General features: G+C 44.5%; 1 protein-coding gene across 1 annotated transcript in view; it reads right to left on the bottom strand.

Moving 5' to 3' along the window:
* The window catches only part of LOC308300719 (pleckstrin homology domain-containing family G member 1), a 63,445-nt gene extending 61,721 nt beyond the window's left edge, over positions 1–1,724 (bottom strand). Inside the window, exon 1 of the mRNA XM_080744611.1 lies at positions 1,624–1,724. The gene's annotated coding sequence lies outside the window, so the exon portion shown is untranslated. The remainder of the gene's footprint in view (positions 1–1,623) is intronic.
* Between the last annotated feature and the right edge of the window lie 21,004 nt (positions 1,725–22,728).

Genomic DNA, 22,728 nt, shown 5'->3' with positions numbered 1-22,728 from the left:
TGATCATGATCGGCCGATAATGCCTGTATCGGCTTTGTTCGGTATCGGCTTTGCCGATCTACAAGCTACATTTATCTGTGGGACTGAATGTAACCTCAGCTTCAACTCCTACAAGATTAATTGGATACTAAAGGACCTCAGCTTGAAATCTCCTAATGTTTATACTTAATATACAATGTCAATGTTTTGTAAGAAGAATCAAATGCTGCTACAGTAACACAATAAATAGAAGAATTTATGGATTTGACGCTGTGATCGGGAATATCGGTATCGGCAGATACTGATTCCAGTCGATCGTGATCTGTATCGGCCCCAAACATCGCAATCAGAGCATCTCTATTATTGTGGAGCTGAGAGTGTGCTGAATACGTTGGATGCTGAAGGTGAGCACAATGTAATGTTCGGTCATTAAGCAGGAAATCTAAAAACAACTACCCCGATACCATCCGACCAAAAACTAGTTTCATAACAAATGTGCTCTCTTTTCTTGTCTCCCTCTCTCCCTGTGTGACGCATTTAGACTGGGTGCTCCAGTTAGGGCCAACAGAATGAGGACGCAACACACACAGAAACGCACACACAGAGATGGACGTACAGTACACACACACACACATACGACACACGCGAACACACACACAGTTGACAATGCAGGTGGTCAGCAGATTCACTTTCCATATTATGAAGGGGGGAAAGAAATCACACCCAGTGTGAAGAGAGCAGTGCCCTTGATTTCATTAAGCGTCCCGTAAAGCTTGGCCAATGAGCCAAGGTCTGCAGGACGGACATACATACTGTATACACAAAGCCAGACATAGGAAAGGTTAGCACCGCTCAAAAATAAATCAATAATTGGTTACGCTTCAAAGAAAGACAATAATCCTTAAGAAGAACCTGCTCTTCTAAACTACGGTAGACATCCATTCAAAGCATTTTGTTGCTCTCTTGGGACATCTTCGTACTTGTATTGTTTGTTTTGTTTTACGTTTCTTTTTTCTTCATCCCATTATATTTATGACATACATTTTGTAATACATTTTGTATAATAAAAAATTAAGTGGCAAAGCTATGCCTCTGCCCTGCGTTACTCCATGCTCCCAGAATGCAAGACAAACAAAGTAGGAGGGAAGGAGGCATTACTGGTTATACAGTACGTACCCGCCAGTAGACACAAAATAACGTGCACACACACGCACGCACAGCAACATGGCAGTGGGCAGAGAGGCAAACATAAACTTGCCATCTAATAGCAGTGGGCTCATGGCATCTAATTAGAGCACAGGGCAGAGCTGCCATTAGCGTCACACTAAATTGAAACTCTGGACAGAGTAATTGGAGGTCCGAGTGGCTCAGCACCATCAGCCACTACAATTATGATTAGACGAAAGCTAGACTTTTAAAAAGCACAAAAATCCTGAACAGTAGTGCTTTGTACAAGGCCGAAGCACAAACCCTGGCATCTACAATATACCCTGATTTACTGCAGATTAACCCTAATTACACTCCATAACCTGCTGCTTCACAAACCTTAGAAATGAGATAAAATCATGGCATCTTGGAAGTCTATAGCTATGCATGAAGTGTGCGACTGGCACAAAAAATCCACAACAGCAACGTCCAACTCACCTTAGGGACCATTCCAATGTCTTTCTTGCTCAATCATATCCAGTATCCTTAGACAGGTTATTCCCATGGCCCAGCATTGAGTAATGTCTGTTATCTTGGCAACTAGGAGGGCTCGCAAGCGCTCTTAAGACACCGAGTGGTGTGGTCTAGCGAGGGCTGATCCGATGTCTGGACGCCCCATGTCAGGACAGCGTCCACACCTCTATGAGGTCAGTTCTAGAGCGAGAGAGTTGGAGAAACAGAGAGGAGTGGGGCTAACAGATGGGAGTGGAACACAACAGAACTCGTTGCCCACTGGGAGGAGAGAGAGAGAGAGAGGGAGGGGGAGAGAGGAGAGAGAGGAGCATGTAAATCCGAGATAGAGCAGTCCTGAGACTCCTGACCAATTACTGCTGCAATACTACTCTCTAGTCTCTCAGCCTCTCTCTCTCTTTTTACTGTACGTCCCAAACTCCCAACTGCCCCCCCGCCCCCCAAACACGACTACCAAACGAAATGAGGCTCTCTCTACCTCTCTCACATTGTGTTGTTGGGATCACTGCGAAACTGGAGAGCGGCCAACACTGCAGGCGACAGCAAATTATAAAAATTACCACAGAGAGATAGGAAGGGGAAGGTGTCAGCAACACCCTATAATAATAAGAGACTGGAGAGTAAAAGGGACCACTTCCACTAGTCATTTTCCTAGAAATGTTTGAATTTTCAAAAACACTCTCCCAAAGTTCTGATAGGGCTATTTGAGCCATTTTTGAAAAAGGGCATAAATGGAAAAGAATTGTCGGTGATTACACACTAAACAGAGATGAGGGACGGGCGATGTGGGGAAAAACGGAGAGAGAAATGCAGAAGGGAAAGCCAGACAGAGTATAAGCAAGAACTAGATACAGTAGAGGGAGGACGTCCCAAGGACACGCTGTCTTGCCTAAGCCCTAAAACACACAGACAACTGGGTCACATTGCCCACAGAGCCCAGGGACATGGCACCACATCGTAGCCTCAGACCTGCTTCCCTTTTCCATCCCTCCAGCCACCCTTTACCAACGTGGTGTCCAAAAACAGACAGAAGCACAGATCATAGGACTGAGACCTCAAAGCGCGACCTGCTGTGAGGGTGTACGTGTGTGTGTGTGTGTGTGTGTGTGTGTGTGTGTGTGTGTGTGTGTGTGTGTGTGTGTGTGTGTGTGTGTGTGTGTGTGTGTGTGTGTGTGTGTGTGTGTGTACGCAGGGGTGTCACAGGGGGGGGAAGTGGGACTGAGTTACTAGGGCCCATGGTGGAGGGGCTTTAATTATTTTATGCTTAACTATTGAAAAATAGCATATATGAAGATCTGCTATTTTTGAAAAGTTGTGAAAATGTGTGCAAATCTTTGAATATATGTATTTTTTAAGGAACTTTTGTAACTCAAATTTTGCTTCTGGGGGGTCCCTGGAACTAAATATTTTGAGATGGGGTCTGCGGCCAAATACATATCATTTTGGGGGTCCTTGACTTGAAAAGGTAGCACCGCTGACATAGAAACATAGCTTTTTCAAAAAACCTTAGAAGGATTTGAAATATTCAAAGACTTATCACGATTTTTCAAAAATAGCAGATCTACAAGCTCGCAGCGCGGCACTTGGTGCCACGCTGTGAGCTTGCATATCTGCTATTTTTCAATAGTTAAAGTATCCAGGGACCAGAATTTGGTGCGACACCCCTGCATGTGTATGTGTGTGTGTGTGTGTGTGTGTGTGTGTGTGTGTGTGCACCCGTGTGTGTTGTTCTGCATCCTAACTGTGTCAGGCAGAGGAAAGTCCCCTCAGCCGGGGCCAGTAGCTGTTGTTCCTGCCTCCTGGAGCAGTGGCTTCCTGGGATTGATACAGCAGCTCTTGGCTCCTGTCAGCAGACACCACTTTCTCACTTCCACACGTTCCCTTTTCCACCGGGGCTCTGGACGTTACAGGAATACGAAACTGCACGTGGAACCTTGGCGAATGTAGCCCACCTTGGATAAAGCTGACCTTTGATAAGACGGTTATCAAAGTGTAAAAACAAAGACAAAACGCTGACAAATGAGCTAACCTTAAAAGCTGAATGAACACACAATGAAGCGTGCGCAATGGCTTCCGTCACACGTCTGTCAACTAGACTCAAGAAGCTTTCGTTTCTTTGGTCAGTCGATACTGTATGTGTGACCTACTGTAGTTAGTAGAGAGTGACCATTGACCAGGAACTCTCAGCTATCAGGACTGCTGTGGGTCAGCGGCTGCGGTTATCTTAACCTGGAAAGCTATACAGCCCTGACAGAATAACAGCCCCTTGAACAATTCACAACACCTTCCACTTTCACAGAAACCAAACAGTGACAGTGACACACGATACCACCGTTTATCGGGTAAAACAAGTAGATTATCTATCGCCAACAGTATAGTCATTGTTATCCTCCTTGGAGAACCAGGTGGGTGGAGACATGGAGTTTATAACCTACGAGGACTGCTCAGATATTGTTTGACAAGTTGTCAATAACAGAGCAAGTATAATAAACTGCACGTTGGTGCTCAACCCCTTGGCACTACAAGCACATACAGTACATAGTCAAAAAGAAAGCATCAAATCTATTCACAAGAAAATATTTAGGCCAGGTTTTATGGCCATATCCTATATTACAATTTGTTTGTTGCCTTGTGGGTGGACAGTGGACATCACACATTTAACATGATGCCCATATATGGAGACCACTTTCAACTAGATTGTCATGTGCTGAACAAGGCTTGAACATGTGCATTTTCCAAAGTGGCCTGAGCATTGTCACAAATGTCCATGTGCCCACATATAAAGACTATTCTGGGGCACAAATTCACAAATATCCATAAATTGAGTGATAACACTAGTAAGACGCCTCAGGGCGACAAGCAACCTCACACTAAAGGGCGAGGTCGCGCCACAATGATGTGGACATCAGGGATGTGGACATCAGGGATCTCCATATATGGGCATAAAAGGGATTTGTTCCCCTGGCATCACAGGGATCTCCATATCTCCATATATGGGCATAAAGGGGCTTTGTTCCCCCTGGCATCACAGGGATCTCTCTAACAGGGCATCAATAATATTGATGACATCAGGGAACTCCGTATATGGGCATAAAGGGATTCTGTTAGTGTGACATCACAGTGAAGCCAGAGCGTGATGTCAGAGCGGCAAACCAATTCTGGTAGAGTGGTTCCCCTGACATCACAGTGACATCAGAGCATGATGAAAATTTGTTACGGTCTATGGGTTTGCCCATAGATCGTACACGTCACTCTACACATGGACAAGCTGTGACGTCTCTCATGGTAAACTGCGACCTTTGGTCGCAATCATAGTACTGACATCATAGACTGGCCTGGACTCCATATTTAGTCATGCCTCACATGGAAATCCATATGGGCATAAAAATGACACAGACAGACAGATAAAGAATTCTCCATATATGGGCATTAAAGGGACACAGACAGAAAGGGTACAACGGGTAACCTGACACAGAACGGGTATGCATAACAGGCTGGGGCATTGCCAGTTGATGCTGATTCAGATCGTTCCCAACTTGTGTGGTCCCTGTGTAGGCCGATGCACCGGTTTAGTAACAATACAACTACTATAATGTCATCATAAGACACAAGAGCCAAATTGTGTAATACATGGCAATATCAAATAGCTATCTAAAGTTTATGGTATCACGTCACATCAATAGCTCAGTCTGTTCTCTGGTTTTACAGTCCATACACCTGTGAGGTCAAAGAGATACAGTAAACAAACTGAGATGTATAGAGAATTACCTTAAAGCTCTAAGCACAATGGGAGAATCTCTAGAGGGAGCAATTTGGGAAGTAACGTGAGCTCTAATTGAGGCTGATACCGGGGCAATATATGATGCATTTAACACTGGATAAGATCTTTCCTGACATTCAGCACAAAACAATGATCTGAAAAGTTATAGAAACTCTTGTCCCCAAAGTAGGTTAAGAAAACTGAGCTCGTAGGGAGCGGACGCCACAGCCTATATTCAGTATGATCGAGAAAACATACAGCATGTGGCGGGGAGAAGGAATCTCCAACTAGAAAGATTAATAGAAGTTATGTGCCCACAAAAGAAAAAAGGGAAATCCTAAAACACATGATTGGATGTGATGGAAAAAGGGGGCCTTACTGTATCTTGCAGCGATTGGTCAGTTATAAGAGGTTACTCACACACTAGACATGGATTGACAGGTGGTTTCTCCAACAGGAAAGCAAAAGGGCTGGGTGCATGTTGTGAACTGTGCTGCATTGCAGACTAGTCTACCTCTGAGGCTTGCTCCTCCCCCAACCAAACAACAGGAAGAAAACCTCCCAGCCATTTCCTGTGCAGCTCCTCTTGTTTACAGATAAAGCAATCACGCCGGATATGACATCATTTGGGAAATGAATCAGTCGCATTTAGTAGCTCTGCCACTCCAAAAGCACTCGGAATTACAATTCCACCTTTATCTCTTATCATCTAGATTATTTCCAATTGTTAACTAGTCATCATCATGATGATAAAACATGTTGAATGTTGCTTCCTGGTTCTCTAAAGGTGAGCTCAGATTCTGATTCACTTTGATTGCAGAGAATGTCATCATTAACAGAATGAGTCCTTGAATGAGTAAGCCCAATATCAGTTATGCCATGTCTAACTTGCGAGTAGCTCAGTCACACACACGCACAAATGCGCGCGCGCGCGCACACACACACACACACACACACACACACACACACACACACACACACACGCGTGCGATAAAACCCCCAAAGTACACATACTTTATTCAATTTATGGAACAATTTTCTAGTGCCGTCTAAAATACTCACTTTGTACCGAATCCCACTAAGGCCTATAAATATGAATGGAACATCCAAGTCTGCGTGCATATGTTTAGTATTAAGATTTAAACCCTCAAGTCTACATTATAGTTAGGAACAGAGAAGAGGCCACAACTCAACCGCCGGGCTGCTCTCATGAAAGCAGCCTGCTCCGCAGAGGCACCAGCCAAAATATTATTGATGCCCAAACTGAGATGATGAGAGGAGGTTCGAGCAAAACTGTCTCCATTAGATTGTGGCATGCAGGGAAGGGAGTCTGTGAACTGTTGTCTAATGATCTGTGTGTGTACGTGCACAGAGTGTGTATTCCATCTTGAGTGCTGTGCTTGCGTCTCTGGACGCTGCAATGACTGAATGATATAGCTTTACTCCGTGTATGATTCTGTGAGTGAATGTGCAGAGTGCAGACGCCTTTAGTTGTTTATTATTCTGTGTGTATGGATTTTCACGCGCACACTTGTACACGTGCATGTCTGCCTATATGGATCTGAGTGGCATAAGGGGGGATTGTCAGCTTCCCTTTGACCTGCAGTGGCTTTTTCTTCCTCATATTCATATTGGGCTAATACTCTGCCTTTCCCATGGCAATGAAAACCCTGGAAGCCAGGCCCTCTCAGCTCTTTAGGGAACCTAAGATGTCACTGCACACAAAAGGAGCCGTGAAAGCCGTCCAACTCAAACAGGGGCTATTATTTACAGTACCAAAAGAAAATCTCTCTTCTCTCTCTAACGGCACCCACACAGCCCCTCCTCTCCCTGCTCTCTTCTCGTCCCTGGTTCTCTCCCTCCTTCCATCCATCCCGCTAAAATGCTCGACTTATTCTGCCCTTTTCTTTTGTCTGTCTTTACCCATTTCCCATTTGTTTTCTAACCTCTTCCTCTCCTTTTTTTATTCCCCTCCCTCTTTCATTTTTGTCTTGCTTGGGCGCATTCTCATAAAGAAAATAGTGTGGTCTGTTACCAGAAAGCCAAAAAAATTGGAAAAAGTCCTCGACTGTGTTTTTTGTAGATCCTGAGAGAGCTATTAAAACATGCAGACTATGACATGCCGATCATAATGTAAACAAAATAGTACTTCTGAGAAAAGGAGGCAATTTGAGAGAAACTATAATTAGCAAACCTCCAAAATACAAACTCCCAGAAAACAAAACCACCAAAAATAAAAAATAAAACTCATTCTTTGCTCCGATAAGACAATATTACCAATTGATATGCTCTAGTAGCCTGATTATCTGACTGAAGCTAGAAGCAGTCCACTCAGTGAGTGGGCCAAGTCTATGGTCTTACTCTGGAGTCTGGATCCAGGCTAATGCTCTATACACATTCCCTACTGTAGCTAATAGTTTGACAGAAAAACCAGTAATCCCATTAACAAAGGCAAATGGCAACACATTGTAAATTAAATGTACCTTGCAGTAGATTTGCTGAACTTCAATTTAATGTTGCCGTTGTCTGTCTGTTGACTATATCCAGCAGTCTAAACTGCAGTTCCAGTTGACGGACTGACATCACTAGTGGCCAAATGACCGTGGCGGCCAGCTGAGTGAAAAGTAAATGGTGCATTTATATTGTGCCTTTATCAAAGGGCTTTACTGAATTACATTTGCCATGCACATTCACACACCAAAGGCAGATGAAACCATGCAAGGCAGTTGAAGGCACCGACCTGCTCATCAGCAGCAAAGGGGTTCAGTGTCAAGGACACTTCAACACTAACCCAGGGGGAAGTGAACACATACGCACGCAGTATCTAGTACAAGTGAAACGCCATGATGGCGAGTGGATCTAGTAGAACAATGCACAGAATGCATATGGACAACTGTTCAAAGGAAATCCACGCAGCTCTGGAACTGCATAAAGAGTTGCTTTACACCCACAATGCTTACAGCAAACGTAGATGGTATTAGTGACAGATCTTAAACAGGCCCAGATGTGTAGGAGGAGGATTGGCCCCTATAATCGCTTCAACACACACAGATACCCTGACACAGCGCTTCCTAAACCCGTGCAGACAGAGAATTATAGCAAGATGAATACTAACTGAACCATGCAGCCACTTTAGCACATCCATCGTGGATGTGCTGAAGAAAGATGCTGATGCACAAGCTGGCCAGATGTATGGAGGTCGATGGAGGACTCGTCTGAGGACGACACAGAGAGAGAACCACAATGTTGTCTGAATTTTTAAAAAGGTAACTGTTGTCTTCAATCTCATCGTCATGACATCCTTTTTTTTATTTGAATACCATGTGTGGTCGTGGTTGGAGGCAAGAGAGACTGACTTTCAAATGATGTAAAAAAGTAGTCCGATTGAACAGCTTATCTATGTAAATGCTGGTTGCTAAAAATGCTACTATAAAGTACTGCATCTCGATCAACTAGCAGTTCTTCCTGATAGCGACACTAATACTACTTGTGAGTGTCACACTTCACTTGTGTGACATTTCAATGGCAGTAATCAGTACCAGTAAGACTCCCTAATCGGGAGATAAGCGACCGTAGGTCACTTATCTCCACAAATAGGGCAAAAATGTGTTTTGCCAAAATCCTCCTGATCCATGTTGATGACATGAGTGTAGACATACTGTGTAGTGATTTTCGTGATTTTAGGGCAAAATCTGTAGGAGCAGTGTCCAAAAATGTGTTTTTAAAAATCGGCCTGGAGGTGGCGCTATATGGGAGAGATTCATGTTGATGGGATGAGTGTAGACATACTGTGTACCGATTTGCGTGATTTCAGGGCAAAAATTGTAGGAGCAGTGTCCAAAAATGTGTTTTGCAAGAATCGGCCTCATGGTGGCGCTAGAAGAGGGCCATGTGAGAAATGAGGGGTGGGGTCTCCGCGCCGCCAAGGCGGACGAATAGGTACCGGCCCCGGCTGTCCCGGTCGCTCCTAGCCGGAGTTACGGCATTTTATGTGAGCTGCAGTGTAGGGGGTCCTCCACTGGGGGCGCCACCACTTTTGCATCCGTTCTGGAGCACCAGGAGTCGGTGGTCCCCGGGAATTCCCCGTGAGCAGGCCCGTTGGGGTGGTCATTTGGTCAGTTTAGCACATTTGGTCATTTTTTACATCTGGGGGACTCCCTGGAGCTCCGGGGGTCCAAAATTTGGCATGGATCGGGGCAACGGTTGCGGAGATATGAGCAGGGCAAGAGTGTGACGTGTGACGGACTGACTCACTCACGGACAGCCTGTGGAGGTTTTGGTAGTAAATGCGACCTACGGTCGCAATCACAGCACTTAACCATGGGCCTGGTCTAACAGCTACTGTGGAAGAAGGTCACGGGCAGCACAGGCTGATATAGTAAACAGAGGGGAACGGTGAGTGGTGGTGAAACTGTGTGTGTGTGTGTGTGTGTGTGTGTGTGTGTGTGTGTGTGTGTGTGTGTGTGTGTGTGTGTGTGTGTGTGTGTGTCAAGTCATCTTTATTTGTAGCACATTTAAAAACAAAAGTAGTTGAAACAAAGTGCACTGCTTTCCATTACAAATAGCATAAAGACAACAATGCATAAAACATAATAATAACATAGTACAATAATCAAAGTGTGTGTGTGTGTGTGTGTGTGTGTGTGTGTGTGTGTGTGTGTGTGTGTGTGTGTGTGTGTGTGTGTGTGTGTGTGTGTGTGTGTGTGTGTGTGTGTGATCCCCCGTTTTCACTAATTTTTCACTAACATGAGCCCTCACCCCACGTCACAGCAAACATCCATCTTCAGATAGACAGATCGCCCTTCAGATAGAAATGCTACAGGCAATTCCAGTAGCATATACATCATCAAGGCTATTACAAACAAAATGTTTGTGCACAGCTGACTTGTGGTTTACGGCTTATCAACAGTCAAAATCAGAGCTCAATATTAATTTTTTCCAAATGTTCTGGAATGAGTCAAAATTCCAGTCTAATCATCTGTAGAACATTTCCCATTGCATGAATTCTTGTTTGTCTTTTGTTTGTAATGGTTGTACAATGTAATCGAGGTGACACGAGGTGACATGTTTTCTTTAAAAACAGCCTACGACTACAATCAACTACAACCAAAATCTGTTGTTCAAGACAAGCTGTGTCATTTGATCCACCGTCTTTATTATCTTGGTTCTTGTTCTTCACTGAAACATATGCCCCGTCCTCTCCCTTTCTCTACCCTCTCATTATTTCCATCTCTATCTTTATCTTTCTTTAGGTGCTCTGCAGTGCTAGCCACCTGTATTAAGTTTCAGCTGAAGTGTGCTGCTAATATAGGGCATCGCTGACTTCAATGGCAACAGCCAGCCTCTCAGACCCTCCACCCCGGTCCCCACGGTGCTGTAACAGAACTCACGATCTAGGACGGCGAGCCAGAGGGAGAGAAAATCTAGAACTAAAATACAATTTTGGTGTCAGACCTCTCTCTGTTATCAAAGATATGGTGAACCAAGCCTTTTCTAACCTATCGTGCACTGCTTTATCCTCAATGTAGCTAGTCAGCAGTCGAAGCCCACAGAAGATGGCAAAGCAAGCAGCCACTTTAATGGGGACATCAATTTGATGCACCAAATGGGTGTCCCTTGAAATCAGAAAATGTCCCTGATTGGTGACGGTGTTTGAGCTTCACGTCATCACGTGTCCCATTTCACAGAAGTTCTCAGTAACCAATAATCAGCTCTGACAGAGTCAACATACAACTGCCTTTAAAGACCTGTATTAAGGAGCACAAATGCACACGTGTCTGACACGTCGCAAGTGACATGATCCAAATGGACAAAGCCCTGCAAAGAATACTTTACAACCCCCAGTAATTGGAACAAGAGGACGTAACCTAAACTTCTGTGTATTTGTGTACAGTACACAGGTGAGAATGTACCGTATATCGCTAGGCTATATGTGGCCTGGATACAGACAGACCAAGAGAGCCTGAGGGACGAAAGAGGAGGGGGGGGGGGGGCATTTATTTTTAGCTTTGTTCCCTTATGCACTTATCACCAGGATGTGATTTAAGGTCTAGATGCTAAACGTGCTTCACTGCTCATAAAGGAACCTGCACCAGTGCTTAAGAAGAATTAGGACTACTCTTATGTTACACTGCCGCTAAATGACGGGCTAAAATGCGGGTTTCAGAGGTTAAACCAGGGGGACTGGGATGTCTGGGAGGAGCATGCATGTCTAATGGTTTTTAAACTGAGGAGGACGGTGACACAAGTTAGACAAAGAGATGACATTCTCAATGTCCCCGTTCATATTTTGGAACCTTTCCCCCTAATGATTGAGAATGTTGCACCTGCAGAACATGCGGTGGAATGGAACTTCCCAACGTGCATTCATTCACATCAAACAGGATCACACACAAACACACACACCATAGGAACTCCACTCATGCAGACGTAAGAGGCTATTTATATACCACTTCCTTTTATTTACCCAGCTCATTGTTCAGTCCACATCTGCTGAGGGCCAAGGGCACAATGGTCAGGCCAAATCACTGGCCACACACACACACACACACACACACACACACACACACACACACACACACACACACACACACACACACACACACACACACACACACACACACACACACACACACACACACACACACACACACACACACACACACACACACACACACACACACACACACACACACACACACACACACACACAGCTATTGTTCAGGGTTCAAGTTGTAAACTCAAATGCTGATGCCACCTGTTACACAGATTGGCATTCCTTCCTTCTGCCCCCAACTTTCAGACATACGCGCAAACATATTTGAACACAACAAGCGTGATACCTAACATGGCACAGTTGGACACTTGGCTAAGTGACAGGGACGACAGCTCATTACAGCCTGTCTGTTTCATGTTGGCTTTAATTTAACAGGAAGTCAGTTAAAGACTTTAAAGAGCAAACGCTCAGCTCATAACCCCTAGAGCTCAAAGGCTGTTCGAACACACGTGCGCAAGCACGCACACACACACACAAGCGCGCGTGCGTCTAAGAACAAACAATCATGAGTAATAGTCTTTTGGGGGACATTATTACCATGAACAAACATATACATGAGCAGACACAGTGCACACATGCACACACACAAATAAACACAAGCTCGCGTGCAATAACCGGCTTTTGGATTTCAGTAAATCCGAACCGTTTTCCCCGTGAGCCCTCATTTCCTGTGAGAAGGTCTGATGCCCAAAATGTCCCCTGTAGTGTAAACAACCCAGATCATTATCAGCACCACGCTCATCACCAACAAATACTACAGTACCACCACCTCAAGACAACAAACTACTACAGTACCACCACCCCAAGAGGGTGGGACAGGGTACAAATACAAGACTACAAGACCGAAAACTTGTTCTCGTCTTCAGAACCCCTACTAGCCAACAGATTTCAGCCAATTAAGAGGTAAATCATTGGATTATATTGTGCATACTGTACTTAGAGATGTTACCGATCAATCGGCAATGGATCGGATCGGGCCGATCAAAGCGTGATCGGCGATAATCGGTGGTTTAGATCAAAAGGTAAATTCACCGATCCGATCCGATCGGTGCATCCGATCAACCAGCCGTTCAGTATGCCCACTTGAGGCCATTTTGGGGTATTGATTTCCACAGTGCTGAAGGAATAATTAGTTACTGCTATGATAATAAATACATAGTAATGCTGGTAAATAACTATAAGGCAAATATATAAATGAATTCATGAGTGAATTAATTAATTAAAGTTAAAACATTAACATTTAGAAAATATAAATAATATATAAATAATAACTTGATCGGATCGGTGATTGATCGGTATCGGGTGATCAAACTTTTGTGATCGGTGCTCGGTGATCGGTTCCAAAAAACCTGATCGGACCATCCCTACTCCTTTCATCCACATTTTTGTGTAGTACTTTTAAGTCGTTTTTTAAAATTGGTTTTGGACATTTAATGCTTTATTTCTTTATTAAGAGAGGAAACCAAAGCAAAGAGAGAGAGGCGAGACGTGCGACACAAGACGGGAGTCAGATTCGAACTTGGGTCCTCCTCACGCTGACAAGTAGCATCTCATATTACGCCCTCTGTCTGCACTAACTGAGCCACCAGAAACCCGTTTTAAACCCCTTTAAAACATTGGTTTACGATCTCTCAATCATAAAAGCATCAGTTTCACCAGCTGTACGTGACACAACTGATCTACCACGCGTCTGTTAAGTACTGACTCGGAGTCCGTTGCACAACAAACAAGCCAGCCACGGAGCAGCTGGGGAGTAAAGAGAGTCTATAGCACATAACAATGTGCATGCCATTCCCTAAACACAAATACACAAACACACCCCTGGGGCTCTTCCCTTCTCCCCTAGGTCGAGATTTGCCTCTGGTTGGAGGGTAGAGGACAAACACAGCATTAGTGTTTTCGCGGGGATACATCACTCTGACGGGCACCACAGGAATGGAAGCTGTTGCTGGCTGCTGCTGATGCCCTTTGCACCCACAACATTATTTTCGTCCCTCCCTCCGCACAGGAAATGGTCATTTTGTGAATGCCTCAAATAAATGGTGTTTATTTCCTGAGCATTTTTGAGGCAACATAGCAGTTCATCTACCCTGTCAAGATCACAGACAACCCATACAGGCTTCATGTGTTCCTAATCAACCATAAATGATTCACATTTACATTGCTTAGATGCCAATTTTCCATAAACACTGGAACACCATAGCCTAGACAATAAACAACAAGTTTTGTGTGTGTCTCTGTTTGTCTGTCTGTGGCAGGCAAATATTATGGACATGCCTGATGTGCAAAACACATGCCTACTTAACAATCAGAATCATCTTTACTTGACAAACACGCTGCACGAAAATCTGAATATTAGAATATCATTTAGAATGGTTCTCAAAGTGGATTCCAGGGACTCTGTGGGTTCCTTTAGGGGGTCTAAATTGACCCATACAAGTGTGTAACTCTGGTAGACGGGTTCATTTGGTTCCATTTGTACACTTTCAGAGTTAAGGGGAGACCCTGATTTTTTTAAGTTTGAGAAACACTGATTTAGAAAATGTGTATCTGTTACAACTGTTATCACATAAATTATCGGTGTTATCACAGCACACAGTGGATTTTTTTTCCAGTCCCGCTCTCTGACTGGGCAGCTGCTAAACTGGGGGCGGGCTAAGTCCAACGGCTCAAAAAGCATCATAAAGCTTATTTAATATCCAAACATCCAGCTCTCGCCTCCTAATCCTCCGCTTATCTGGCTGTCCATGCTGCTGCCGTCGCCCAGCACTCACAGGGTCTCGGACCCTTGTCCAAAACTAGACGGGGGTTTCCCAAGCCAAATGCCCCGCCCCCGCGGCCCCCGATAAAACAAAGCCATCACACTGGGGGGGCAGAGAGATGAGGTGGGGGCTCGGTGCTGGGGGGGGGGGGCACAAAAAGTGAGAGGAACAGCTGCTGAGTGGGAGAGTAGGTTTGGGAGGGTGGGGGGCAGGAGAGAAAGAAGAAAGCTGGAGGAAGGAGGGGTTCCCTCTCTCTTTTCTCTCTCGCTGAAATAAATTACTTTTATGTTTGCGCCCTGTCGAGGCTACGCTATCGTTAGTGTGAAAGAGACCCCCCCCCCCCCCTCCACACACACCCTTGGCTTCTATAGGCATACACAAAGTGACAAGCGTACAAAGACGCCGGCTCAGCTTATGGCCAAGGCCTTCTCCAAAAGTATCGGGAAAAAGCCTGAAAGTGGTTCAAAACCACTCCAACAAAGATATTTGTGGCATGCTGCACATACAGTACATACACACACACATGCACTCATTCTGACACTGTATAACCACAAAGCACATAAGCGTGAGCGTGCAGGCGCATGCTAACATATACACACACTGACACACAGGGATCCAAAAAGTACATGGTCGCAGACCGAGTCTCCCCTTAGACTCAGTCCCCCACTAAGGAATGTTCCTTATTAGAATCCCTGTCAGTCCATGGCGTAGCACGCACAGCGATGACAGAGGTACTAAACACAGAGATGGAGATGACAACTAGGAGGACCTACTTTTAAGTCCAGAGCTGGAGGCTTGGGGGCGAGCGGTGGGCGATGGGGGGGAAGGTCACCTTTACCCTCATCGTAAATCCACAAGATTCCTAGATTTTGGTTGTAGGTCTACAGCTTTAAAAGACAAACGCATCCCTGTACCATATCTGTTTTACTTGATATTGAGACCAAAGACAAAAGGTGTCATATTTTTACTTTTCGATTCTTATTATTATTTTTCATTTTTGATACAAGATATTTTGGATAGTATAGTGGAAAGTGATAAGATTTCTACAAGCTCGTGCCAAAATGTAATGAGAAAATCCACCAGAAGGTAGTCTAATTCTTGGTAAAGAACAAAACAATGGATCATAGCCTTTCCCATACTGACAATCAAGCATCTCAAGTGAGGAAGCAACGCCACCTCTTTCAACCACAGCCCTAATTACCACAGCCCCGAGTTCACAACACCTTTGACCGTGTGTTTTCGGTCATTTGTTCCTAAGAGACAATCCATAGAGGTAAAGTTATGTGAGCAGTGGTGGTGCACCAGGGGGGACACACACACTTCAGACACCACCACCACCCACTCAGACCCCCACAGGACTGACAATTGCTCCGACCTTAAAGGGTCACACACACGGCTGATGTTTGTGTGTTGAACGATCAGGGCCACATTCAAATACAGCTGCTAGCTCCGCTCAGCCCGCACTGCTAAGGAAAACACCCATGAGCAAATAAAAAAGCACCGAAAAAGAACGAGGAAAGGAAACAGACTTAGAAACACGTCATCCGAAATAAAACTTATTTGGGGTAAAATAAAATCTATTCTGGCTGCCAGCTTGCAAAGCTGCTACTTTGTCATTTAGAAAAGAAAAAGGGTGTTGGTTACAAAATACCAGCTTCCATGCCCCTGCTGTTTATTTTTGTTTCTGCTTTATAGGCTATGCACTCTTTTGCGCTCTCGCTCTCAATCTACACTCTCTCCCTTTCCAACACCCCCTCCGCCCCCCCTTTATCTTGGCAAGGCCTTTCACAAGTACATTAAAAAAAAAAGGAAAAAAACGTCAGGCTACCAAAAATAGAGTGGTTGTATGTAAGAGACTGTAGTAGACATAACAAAACCAGAGAGGAAAGAAGCCAGCCGCATACGGGGCCTTGGGGACTGTGCTGGGGGGGGGGGGGGGGGGGGGGGGTCTGGCGCTGAGGGCAACAATGGCTCGTATTCACATTCTGGTTCAACCCAGGAGGTACTGGTCGCGTCGTTATTCAGCCGACGACGCGGATTAATATAAAAACCCACATATGTTAGTCCTGTTATTTGGACGCCTAATCACCACTTTGTGAACAGTAAGACTGTATACTTCACTGTGGTGTAAACAGTTGGGGAAGTCTGGAGATGGTCCACAGGCGAGGAACAGGAGTACTAATTTTGTGCGACCGCAGAATGTCTGAGTTGTTATTTTATTTTATGGTCGTGTTGTCAGTTCGGAACTAGAACATGTGCGTTATCCCGAGACCATCGCTCTGGGTTGTTTTCTATACTCTTCAGAGATCAGATCGGAATCTCGTCTCGGTTCGTTGCCAGATCGACATGATGACACGTGTGGGTTTTAGCTCTCTGGTTTCTGTCTGTGGGAGATGGTCGTTAATGTTCACACATACTGATTCATTTATGTTACTGGTATAAATATTGGGTAAGGTTTGTCATTAGTCTGGCCCTTGGCTCATATAAAAATGCAGGATGATGTATGATCCCAAAAACATATTATGATGAAATCAAACATATGAAAGACCTGATGATCACTAGGGACAAGATTTCATTGGAAAACATCAGCTTGACTGAACGCACATGGCCAGTCATGGCCTGGGGGGAGGCGGGTGCAGGGGACATTAGTTGGGGTCAAAGATTCTTAACCTCCCCTTTTTCTCAATCGCCGCAGCTTCCCACTGCCCATCTATAAGGATATTTTAAAAAACAGGGAAGGAATTTTGTTCTCCCCGCCACATTCAACTCTACATAGTTTCCCAGTGAAGAGTTCACCAACCTGATAAACTTAGCAGGGAGGAATCTACCCCCAGTGGCATAAAAATGCCACTGGTTGTCATGGGACGTTTTAAGGCTACGGTGGGCCGGTGACCCCTACGCCCCTGGACCAATTCTGTCTGTGTGTCTCTCACTCTCTCTCTCACCCCAATACTACCCCTTCACCACCCCCGCCCCCATGGGTAAAATCAGATGGATCACTAATCGACGTGATGAATCTGGTAAAATGCCGGGCCCCCACAGGGTTCAGTACACAATAAAGGTCTGGACATAGATCTTGGGAACTTGGCTTTGAGTTGTGCCGTCTCACAAACAATTACTTTATAATGACTGAAAAGTAGCGAGTGAGAAAGTTTGGTGGACTGAAATAGTTCTTCTGATGTGAATGTGAACCGAGGACCCGTTAGAAATGTAATAGATGATGAGATGTCTCCTTAGTGAACCCCCTTGCCCCCCCCCCCCCCCACACACACACGCACACGCACACACACACACACACACACACACACACACACACACACACACACACACACACACACACACAAAAGGATCTTTGGGGCCCTGATGTCTGAACAGCACAGATTTCAATGAGATGTTTAACTGGCTTAAGCTGCTGTGTCGAATTGTGTCGGCTGACTAACACACTAAACTAATGACTACTTTACACACGCATACACATGCACACAGCAGATGCACATAAACACCTTACATACTGTATATCGCACACACACACAAAGGTCTGTCTATTTCACCAGCCAACTGAGAGAGTGAGAGAGCTAGTAGTGTATAAGTGAATCACTGTGCTTTCATTTGAACCAGACAGCCCTAGCCAATGTTCTAGACAGCGCCACCGATGAACAGGGCAATCTCTCTCACGCACTCACACACTCACACACACTCACACACACACACACGCACACACACACACACACACACACACACGTACATGACTTCCCACTGTAATACTGTACAGATAAGTGAGTGTCAACGGAGCACTGCTCCTGTATATATAGCCACTCCTATTAGCATTCCATCCTCTGTATCTGGAATTAGCCTGCTCCATGCAGAGAAGCCAAGGTGTATTTCAGTCTCACCCCGTGCCCAACCTCCGACCTTTCTGCCTTGAATTTGCATGGCCACGACCTGCAAGGAACGGTGAGCCAGAGACAAGTGCATGTAATGTACACGCCCCCCTGTCATTGAACACAACACACATATGGAATGCAATGGATGTGTTTTTGTGTACTAAAACACCTCACCAATGCGCATGCCCTTAAGACAGACAGACAGACACACACACACACACATTGAGCCTAAGGGTCTACTTTTACATTCTTAGAATTAAATTAACACATGTTGACTGTACACGTACAACGTCTCATAATTCAGCTACAATATCCTTCTCTCGTTAACACATTCTGTTACTACATTGTAACAGAATATGACTTTTCATGCTTGAGTGACACCTGAACTATCTGGCTGTTTTGGTAATCTGCCTCTTAAGAACTGCTCGTGTTCAACAAGGATAAGTATGCATGTCAGCGTGAAGGTATGCATTAAAGCATTTTCAAAGGTAACCATTTAAAGAGTCTAAAATCATCGGGCCCAACTTTCCCTCTACCTGTCGCCAAACCGTGCAATTACATGAACGTGTTTTTACAGTTGATCTCCTACAAGCGCCTTAAGTGCCGGTTAGTACAGAAAAGACACGCACGCACGTACATGTGTACGCTCACTTAAATCGCAGTCTAGCTGCGTCTTTAGAATATGTCTGTCCATGCTAAATACACCCAGACAGACGAGGAGTTTACGTGCATTGATTGTGATTCGCAGAGGCCACACACATTTGTTTACGTGATTATGTGGAACAGGTATGGTGCTGGGATCAGTAGCTTAGTTGGTCATACTCAGTGGGATTGCTCACTGATACACAAGCGCACTCCCAAATATGTAGTTATGTACAGTTTGTATACACAGCATCAAATCAGGAGGAGGCTACAGTATGAACTCCACTCACAGCAAATAAAAATGGTGCAACTGGGTAGATGCACTGTGAAAATCCTCATTAATAAGTTCTGTCAACAAATATGACAGATTGGACACTTATTTCCTCAAGTCCTAGTTTGATTTTAGGTGAAAGATTATCAGGAGTCAGCCTCTAAATAGACCCAGTTCCCACCAAAGCCCCATATGTCCTGCTGCCGGCACACTAAGGATATATCTGGCAAGTTTTATGGATGTGTGAACTGTACACTGTATGCATGCGCGTGTATGTACTCTCACACAGATCAGTTCAAGGATTTCTATGTGGGTTATCTGTATTTAGCCCCAGGGTAAGGAGGAGGTCAGGCTAGTTTTTCCATCTAGGTCAAGTCTTGACAGAGGACAGTATCTTATATGGCTGAAATTAATCTGGACAACATATCTCCTATCCAACACTACAGTGAACTGTTTACTTCCTGTTGTTAGTTAGCTATGTCATGCCATCACTGCCGGCGCATCACTAGAGCAGGTCTGCATTCTCTTCAACCTGGCGCACAAACAGCAGCTGTTCCCGAGCTTTAATTATTCACAAAAAGCGTTATCCTCAGGGGGCATTCCACACTCCAGGCCTCTGAAATTCAATTGGTTTCCAAAAAGGAAGTTCTAGGAGTTTCTGGGACAGACAAACAGAGTGGGAAGGGGGGGGGTCTCCTCCCTCCGACAGTGGCCTTTACTGTAAAACACAACAAGCCAAAAATGAACAGGCCGCTGCATGTCAACTAGAGCTCTAGGTCTGGGCCACGGAAATATGGGCTGGACCCCGAAGACATGTGCAAACACATGCGCGCACACACACACACACACACACACACAGACAGACACACAGAAACATGCATGCACACATACACACACACACACACACAAACACACACCGAGTCCTTCAGGAAACACATGGCGATATCCATCAACCTTTTGTCCTCTGACATGCGCACACGTGAGACAGACGACAAAGCATCCATTTTGGAAACTATAACAGGAACAGGAAGCGGCGATCACAAACAGCACAAGTTCACCAATCAGACAGGGTCACAGCAGTTGACAGCAACACCACCAATCAACTCTACCTCTCTCTCTCACACACACTAGGGATGGGCAATATGGTGATAAATAGTGGACTGCCCATAAGTCCGAAGGTTCATTAGTCCGAAGGTTCATTAGTCCGAATTTAGTTAGGGTTACTAGGGTTAGGGTTAGAGTTAGGGCATAGTATTCTTAACAAATTCTAACTAATGGACCTTCGGACTAATGAACCTTCGGACCAATGCCATGGCACAGATAAATATCGTTGAGACGATACATAGTCTCCACGTCACAATATGCCTTTTCAGAGATATCGTATACATCATGATACAATGAGGGAGCCTAATATAAAATCCTGTTGAATTGTTAATACAGAGATTAATTGCAGAATTCATTTAAACCTGCATTTTGGTCTAAATCAGTAGTTCTCAAACTTTACAATGTCAAGGTCTCCCCTTAACTCTGACAGTATACAAATGAAACCTAACGGGGCCATTTGGTTTCATTTGTATACTGTCAGAGTTACACACTTGTAAGGGTCAATTTAGACCTCCCAAAAGGATCTTTTCCTTTAGTTTTTGTTACCTTGTAGGTGGTTGTACTGTTAAGTAACTTGAACCATAAAAACCAACATGAAAAAGAATTGTGATAAGATTGTGTATTCGTGATACCACCTTGAAAAATATTGTGATATTGTATTTTTCCATATCGCCCACTCCCATCTCACAAACAGACATGTATTACCCCAACTTCTACACAACATTTTCAAAAAGGGCTGCACGGTGAGTGTGGTTACTGAATCTCAACCGCTGTGTCATTGAAACATCTGGTTGCCATGGAGGTACCAATGTCGGGCTGTGCTCGGAGTGGCTGGTGTACCACTTTGCATGATGTGGGGAAAGGGCATGCTTTGCATCAAAGCCCCGTCCCAGGGCTATGTTTGCATGTGCAGTCACGGAATAGAGACGTTCTGTGTAACTCTGCCTCAGGCAGCAGTACCTGTCTTCACGCTGACATTATCTATCTAGACAGGCTTTAGATGAAAAGCATTTTAATGGAAAGGGCATTACTAAGGATTTCCACAAAGTATGAAGTAAAGGTTGACAGCATTGCCTATAGGGCTGTTTTTGGTGGATTTTACAACATGTATGACCGTGTGTGTCTGTGTGTCTCAGAGAAGATTATGCTCTGCAGTCTGCACCATAACCTTTGACTTGATGCATGTGATGACAACACAACACATGCACACAATGTACATGTAAAAAGTCCAAATAAGGCTCTGACAGGTATGGGTCTGTCACAATTATTACATAATCATCTAATCGCCATTATTTTTCATAATCGTCATAATCATGTCCATGTTGAAAAATGTTCATATATATATTTTTTTTAAGTAAAAATTGTGGAAATAGCAGATCTACAAGCTCACAACGCGTCGACACGTTGTAGATCGGTTATTTCCACTATCAATGTTCTTTTTTAAGTCTAAAGTTGTCAAATATGTAGGTAATTTCTTTGTATATTTAGGTTATGTGTCATATCTACCATGTGCAACTTCAAAGCCTCAAAGCGAAACAGAAATGTAATTGTCAACGACAAAAACACAATTAAATTGTTAATCGCAATTATTTGAGTGACAATTAATCGTCATGTAAAATGTCCTAATCGTGACAGCCCTAGACAGGTACAATGATGCTCGTGTTCAAGCTGAGCACCACAAACATTGGCACAGCTCACTTCCTTTTCCCATACAGCAGACGGGAAATGTCCTTCAGCTAGCTGTGCAGGAAGCATCATGGCCGCCCGATGGGGACCAGGGTGGAGAAGGGAGGTGGAGTGATCTGGGACATCTCCAGCTTTCAAGGGCGACCAAAAAGGCAGGCTCACGGCCTCCTTGGATCCCTCTTGCAACAGCAAATTTGCTCACTGCTTAGATCCAGTTATGGAGAGGAGGTGATAACAACTTTACAAAGTTATTTTGTTGCTGCTATTCAGGCTCTGTGACACAATACACCCATCTACTTAAAAGCGGAAAACCGCTGTTACCAGTAAGACTCCCTAATCGGGAGATAAGCGACCGTTGGTCGCTTATCTCCACAAATAGGCCAAAAGTTTGTTTTACCAATTATTAC

The sequence above is a fragment of the Nannobrachium achirus genome (assembly GCF_963921795.1).
Source record: "Nannobrachium achirus genome assembly, chromosome: 16".
NCBI classification, from domain to species: Eukaryota; Metazoa; Chordata; class Actinopteri; order Myctophiformes; family Myctophidae; genus Nannobrachium; species Nannobrachium achirus.
The sequence above is the reverse complement of the archived record's forward strand: the minus strand, read 5'-3'. Positions and strand labels throughout refer to the sequence as shown.